Raw genomic sequence first — 7,989 nt, 5'->3', positions numbered from 1 at the left:
TCAGATCAAATACAGGTTTAAGCGAATATATCCGTTGTAGTTTGTTACAACGGATGCATTCGATAACGGCTACTTACTATTTCTATCACCGTATACTCTTATAAAAACAAACTAAATGTAAGATCTACAGTACGGAGAATACAACGATCCTTTAATCCTAGCTCTCGGCGTCTTCTCCTTCTTTCTCACTGATCTCGATCTCCACTTCTTCTCCTCTCTTCCTTCAACCTCTGGTAAGGCTTTCTTCACAAAAGGAACGAAGGAAACAGGCACACAAGAGAGTTAGTACGGATACATTCATATTCTCATTGTATCTGCATCTGTACTATACTTGAAGGATTCCAAACAATATTCCTGAATAAAAGAAGTTTTCGGTCGGAGTACATTTTATGGAACTTTTTGAGATCATATTTCTTGCGAGAACAGTTTTCTGCGTCGCGGTATATTTTAAGGGTGAAGTGCTTGCTTCAAAATTTCAAAAGTCGAGTTGTCCAGATTTAGATCACTTGCCTGAAGTGTGGCAGTCCCATTTAGTTTCGATTGTGTTCAGTCCTTTGCAGCAGCCCATCTACCGCTGTACCAATGATCGGTTTAGTTATCGATGCGAAAAGGTTCTACTAAGGTATTCGAAACTACGAATGCATGAGGCCCCTCTCATAAAGCTACATGTTTCACTTTTCTAACCGTGTGGGACATATGGCGAATGGAGATAATCCTTGGATTAGATTGTAATATTTGCAAAGCAACACGTCGCACAAGTGGCAGCACAATATAATATGAAAATTCAAAATCGCTTTAGATGCCAGTGGAAAGTAGGACAAGAGTCAGTAGGACGGATATGAGCGAATAACATCACGATCATTGTGACTTACCAGACACACACATCATCTTCATCCTTGTGTAAAGTAACATCTCATGCATCGCGCACTCAATGACCAATTTTTACATGTCCAGCATAAGTCTGAGATGTTTTACGGATTAAATATATGTTCAACGTAATAATGCTCAGTGGTATTTACTTTCATATATTTTGATATCTAAAGGTAAAGTAAAATCTGGGTATGGTGATTCTATAAAGTTAACCAGGTTTCACAGTTTGGACTAAAGAAGAATAAGAAGGAAGTGGATAAATGAGTCTATTTCTGTTAGCTTTGAAAGAAACAAATAAAAAGACCAGATGAGACGCATTAGAATTTACATTAGAATAGAACAAGAAAGCCGAGAATCCGGGCTCGAGATTACCGTGGGAAGCTCTCCCGCATAGCCCTCCTTGGGGGCTTAGACAAGTCAAGCTTCGTAGCAGGCGTCCAAGCGGCTGCACTTGCCGAATGCACCACCCTAGTAGCTGGGCATTTCTTGGTGGAGGGCCAATACGAGGCCCCCAGTGAGGAGGCTTTTCGCCATAGAGGCCGTGTGCCCCACCTCCAATCCGCAGTCCACATGGTTAATTTGGACATCTCGGGTGTGTGCCCAGAAAGTTTTCCTCACAGCAATGGGGAGCCGTCAAGGAACGCTCTTGGCGACATCCTACAAGTACGAATCCAAGGTCACTTGGGTCCAGGGGAAATATTTTGCCACATCTCTCCGGGGCAGAGTTTTGCGAACATTGTATATAAAAAAAGGAAAATCAAGAGCCTTTTATGATCAACGCACGATGACGCAACACAGTCGTTATGGGCCTTAACCTATGCAGCTCCCATGCACACAGAGATGCAAAAAAAGTGTTCAATCAAAATGTTTCTCACTTTCACTCAATGCGACCATGCTGTTCATGGGTGAAAACGTAACTGTAACAGTTTTACTCGATGTATCCATTTGTGGCAGAATGTCCGAAAGCAGCATAGCTACTGACTAAGACTGGTCGTTTACAGAGCACGTTAGATGCCACTCCTGCAGTTGGCCTCTATTGATAAGACAGCCAGAAGTGGGGTCTAAGGAGACCCCTAAAAAGTCTGGGATATAGATGTCCATAATGTGCATATTTTTGTTATCATAGCTGTCAATCTTTGTTCCCATCTATCATTAACCTTATAATTAATCTTAATTGCTAATCTCTTATGATTATAATGGTGAATGATTAGTTATTGCTAGCTACTGTTTAAATTAGATCCGAGTTCTGAATGATTAATCTGTCCTGGCTGTCCAGTTGAAATTCTGAACCGGTATATATGCAAGATTCAAATATTTACAAAGCTTTATCAGCCAGGGCACAAGTCTCTTTGAGGTAAATATGGTCAGTTTGTAAAACTGAGGATTTACTTGCTTTCCTATGTAAAGGCAAAATAACATCTCAAATTCATTGAAAGCAAAATGAGCTGACACATAACATCTATAGTATTACAAGCAATCCTATTAACGAGGCAATAGTCAGACATAACTTCTCCACCCCAACATTTTAGAGCCTTGTGATCAATAAGTAGAGTTTGTGTCATTTCCACCATATAACCAATTTTCGTCTCTGCAACCCTACTTGTTTGAGGAATAAAAGATTAAGAGGATTCCTACACTATGAATTTGCCTGTAAAATAAGATGGCCTTATCAAAGAAAGAATTCTCTTGGAATTTCCAATCTGAATGCCTTCACTATCCTAACAAAATAGGAGTGCACTATAATACACAAGTTGACTATGATTTCTGAAATTTCTGAGCTGGTACTCATAAGATGAACTAAAGTCATTTTGGTAAAGTCATCAACCATGGCCATAACCCATCTGGAGTATGTTACAAAGATAACATGAACATTACCCCGCACATCAGTATGGATAAGAAAAATGTATAGATAACATTGAGTGTTTTACATATAAATATATTTTTTTGGATTTAATAATGCAACAAGCATCACTCACTAGATTTGTCATATCAACATCCTTACTAAATACTAATAATTTCCTCCCCAAAATATTAGATTCTTCATGTCCAAAGGAAAGATGCATCTTCGTGAATACATGTAGCTTCATCTTCAAGACTACAAGTGTTGTAACTCCTTCCATAACTAGTCCCACTTCATCTCTGCTGCCCACGTAATCAGCCATCACTTCTCCAGAATTTTTTAGAGACCCTGATGGAAATATATGTGGTCAGCAAGCCAATCACAGGTTCCGTGTCTCATTCAAAATTCATTGATACAACACTTTTTACATCAATTAAATTACCTAGGAGGTGACCATATCAAAATCGGGTCTGCTTTTGAATATGGCCCAACTGATTTTCAGCCTACACAATAATTTACATTCAAATAATATGCATATACTAATTCTCAGGTGGAGGTGAAATGTAATATTCGTCCAAGTGAAAATTTCCAATTAAATATTGTGATCATTACCTACACGTACAAATTAAAAGTTGAAATAATATAGTTTGATTGGGGGGGGGGGTAATTCACATAACCTTCATAAGTAGAAACTATAGATATTTATTATATACATATATATGTTTATAACTTTATGTATGTTGGCGGAAAAATATTATACATTTGTATCCGTATAGTTATTTATTTAATTGGATATCCACATTGAAAAATTTACAAATTAAAATAGTATATGTAGATAGGAGATTCATAGATAACTTGAATATATTTAAATACTACACAAATTTATTTATGTCTATACATATATACTTCAGCATATGTCTATAAGAATATAATATATTAATGTCTTAATATAAGTATGTATATACCTAGACTCACAAGGACACAAAAATTAAATTTAACTAAATGTATGTATACAGGTAAAATTTAATATAAGTGATGGAAATATATGTTTGTGGCAAGCCAACAGAACATTCCATGCCTCATTCCATGTGCATTCATAAATTCTATTCATTATATTCCACGTGTGGTGCTTATCTTGAAGTCCATGAATACATGATGGAACTTAGTGAATTTTGACAATATTTTAATATGGAGCTCACTAGTCTTTAATCATGTGTTCTAAATATTCCTATTGGAATGATACTTGCAAAGGTGGGACTATACCTAAATTAGGTTAACAATTAAAAGCGTCGTGTATGAGGGACGACAACTGATGGCATGAATGTTCCATGAATGAGTCAATACACTCTTTTCTATATTCTAGAGCATGAGTTTTAGCTTGGTACACCATGGGCTGAAAACATCATATAAATTGGGTTAAATCGATCCATGATTACTTAATTTATATGATGACACAATGAATCTAGTTGAAATGCCAATATAGCTTATTTTACCATTGGAGTTATTAAATAGAAGGACACATGATCCTTAAGGGTCAGACACAAAAGATATTCTTCAACTTTAGGAGTTGGTATGACAATTCTCACTTAGTATGAATAGGAGAAGGTCCTCAATAAAATTCAGTCAGGCAAAAAATTTTCCAGGCCCTCTTGGTGAACCCAAAAACAGGCATAAAATTCTACATATTTTAAGGTTATCTGACATCATTTTATTTATATTATCTTCATTTTGGTATGAATTATCATTTCACACATTAAATGAACAATTTGATTAAAACAACACTTTTTATAAAATTTTACATAATTAAGGAGCCAATTAGTTCTCATTGAAAATACATGTAAACCATTATTAATTTTAAATGTTTAATTATTATATTTTTATTAAATTTTACATTTTTAGGGCTGGAATCAAATTTAAATAAATAAATAGACCATAATGAAGCGATAGCCGCTCAATGCTCAAGCCAACACTCAAATTTAAAAAGGGCGGAGCCAGGTGCAACACCACTCAAGCTAGCCACAACCTAGTGAGCCCTAACCACACTAGCCCTCCCTTAGCTAACTAGTGCTGGTGCGCATTCAGGAGTGCGTAGTGGCAACAACACAAGGAGCCCAAATAAGGCCCAAGAAAAAACAAAGTGAAGGCCTAGTGCACAAAGGTCATCCCACGGTCAATTCATTGACACATCACAGGCACACAAAAAGGTGAAGGGGTTTATTTTATAATCTTCAATCCTACATAGGATTTTGATAGGCCTCCCATTTCATAATAACTTCCATTTAGGATATCCCTTTAACAAATTTCCTAAAACCTCACATTAGGCCGGGCTGACAAGAAGAGGGAAGGATTACAACCCTAATGGGCTGAAATTTGCAATCTGAAGAAAATACCAAAGGAGCCAAGACCAGGCTTCGAGCCAACCAGCCTGAGGCCGGTGCATCACAAGCCGACTTAAGTGAAAGGATATGATCCCTGTTTCAGGAAGATCAGACGGTCCAACATCCAACTAAATTTTTTATTTATTTATTTTTCCTCCATTCCAGGCCTCTGATTTGGCACATTCATTGTTGGAGATGATAGGGCCACAAGTAGAAAGGAAAAAAGGTCCAATTAGAGTAATATAAAAGTGATATAAAACAGAATACTATGAATAAATTATTATGAACCAAATACAAAAATATTATTAAGCTAACATATTAAAATGACATTATTAATAGCGAATTAATAGAGGAATAAGAATCTAGTACCAAAGTATATAAAAATCCCAAATAGAGATTAATATGTTTAGAACATCTGAGTAGAATGGTTGGGTTAAATACTATACATGTAATTAACCTATAATTATTAATAATCTGATGTCATTAAAATTTTAAAAGAGTTATAATGTAAATAAAAAGCAACAAAGAGAGTGGTGAATTTCTGGCCTTGAGCTCTAACTGTAGTTTATGTATATTCCTTAGTAACACATGTGTTTTCTCTTAAAGAGTAGAGTCCAAACACTTCAAAATTTCATTAAAGAGAGGGATGTGTCCCAAATTTTTATAAAGAGGAACTTTGTGATCACTGGTCACTTACCTTTGATTGAAAACTCTGATTGATTCCTCAAGTAGGTATGTCTGATACGTTCAATATACACAACATCCAAACTGGTAATCCATCGTACTCATTTCTTCATGATACAACATCAAATGTAACATATATACAATGCATTTTTTTTCTTGTGAAGTTATTGATATCCAATTAGATTACCTGAAAAAAATCCAAGTTGAACTTATCTAAATGTCCTTCTAGGAGCACTAACTGTACCTTATCTAAATGTCCTTCAAATAACATGTGTGTTTTCTCTCAAAGAGTGGAGTTCATTCCGCTCAAAATTTCCTTAAACAGAGGGATGCATCCCTAATTTATTATAAAGATGAACTCTGTGATCACTTATCACTTACCTTTGATTGAAAACTCCGACTGATTTCTCAAGTAGGTGTGTCTGATACATTCAATATACTCTTCAAAGTCTGACAATACAGTATCCAAACTATTAATACATGTTACTCAGTTCATCAGGATATAAAATTGAAATTTAATATATATACAATACATTTTTCCTGTGTTAAATTTTTTATATTCAATTGAATTATTTTAAAAAATACAATAGAAAATTACTTAAATGTCCTTTGAGGAGCACTAACTGTAGCTAATTGATATCCCTTATCAATATATATATATTCTCTTAAAGAGTAGAGTCCATACCACTCAAGTTTTCATCAAACAGAGGGATATATCCCAAATTTCTTCTAAGGAGGAAGTTTGAGATCAGCGATCACTTACCTTTGATTGCAAACTCCAACTGATTCCTGAAGTAGGTAGTCTAATACATTCAATACACACTTCAAAGTCTATCAATACATCATCCAAACTGGAATTTTAAGAATTTTATCAATACATCATCTATACGTGTTATATATCAGTTCAAAAGGGGATTGTTCTTGAGAGGCACATAATTAATCAGGCATGATTGTTCTTAGATAGATCCATCCCAAAGCTTGGGGGAAACCATGGTTGATGAAGTGTTCATTGAGATGATTCTAATGTATGGCAATGTATGTACTCTATTGTTGTGCTTTCTCTTGTGTTTTCAAGAATATTAGGTGATGCTTGATATCAAGGATATTCATACAAATACATATTTATCCATGTTCAAAATTATAGGTAACTTCCCATCATTTGGAATGCAATAACTAAAGGGTTCGGAAGATCAATAAATAACTCTACATTTATGTATCTTCATGATTCACAAATGCATAATCTGTAAGGGCTAGGTGAACTAGGTGTCCAATTAAGAGATGTTATTTCATCCTGGAAAGCAATAGTGTCAAATCAGCTCATCTTGAGGATGATGTTGGCTGAATTGAAATTGCACCAGGCCCTTTTGATTGCACATTTTTCTGCATTTGTTTCATATTTTAAACCTCTTTCTCCATCATTTGATGGTAAGGCATGTGATTTGATCACCAGACAAAATACAGATAGAGTAGAACTGACTCAGGATGCATATAAAATATGAGACGTGCCACCGAGGTGAACATATCCTGTACTGTCTCCTTCAAACCCCTCTCTCCTTTGGCGTAGAACCCCCTTTTTCGCGCCTATCCTTCAAAGAGTATGTTAATTCCTCGTATTTTGATTCAAGTCTGAATGTCTTATCATTTTGTACTTTACCACAAATCATAACCATCTTTTGATGGCGAGGACGCCAACATCTCATCGGGAGTCAACCGAAGTCAACCGGAGTCAACTGAAGTCAACCCACCACGGCCAACCAGAGTCAACCCTAAAGCTGACACGCCACAACCGCCAACTTGCACGTCTCCACCCGCGCACGCCTCTACGCGCGTCATGACACAACGCCAAAGGCAGATCCACAACTGCCCTTTGGCGTGACACGGCGCACGTCTTTATTTTCTCGTCTTTACTTTTTCGTCAATTTCTCTTTCCTCCAAGGTTTATATAAAGGCCATTGTTGTCAAGAAACTCTTAGGCAGACATTAATTCAAGAATTGAGTTTTGTTAACTCTTCTTGGAAGACTGCCCAGCCTCCCCTATCCTTCTTAACCCTAGCCGTCGTCGCCGCCGCCGCCACCACTGCCGCCGCCTCGCGATGTCGGCCTCACATCTCTATTCTCTCTCCCTTTCTCTCTCTTGTCCGCCAGCCTTGGCCGCCCAAGCAGCCCTTCCAGGGCCGCTTAGGCAGCCTCGATCAGGCCACCCAGGCAGCCCCAACC

This window comes from Wolffia australiana, chromosome 5 (genome assembly GCF_029677425.1).
Source record: "Wolffia australiana isolate 7733 chromosome 5, ASM2967742v1".
Classification (NCBI taxonomy): Eukaryota; Viridiplantae; Streptophyta; class Magnoliopsida; order Alismatales; family Araceae; genus Wolffia; species Wolffia australiana.
Note: the sequence above shows the minus strand (reverse complement) of the source record.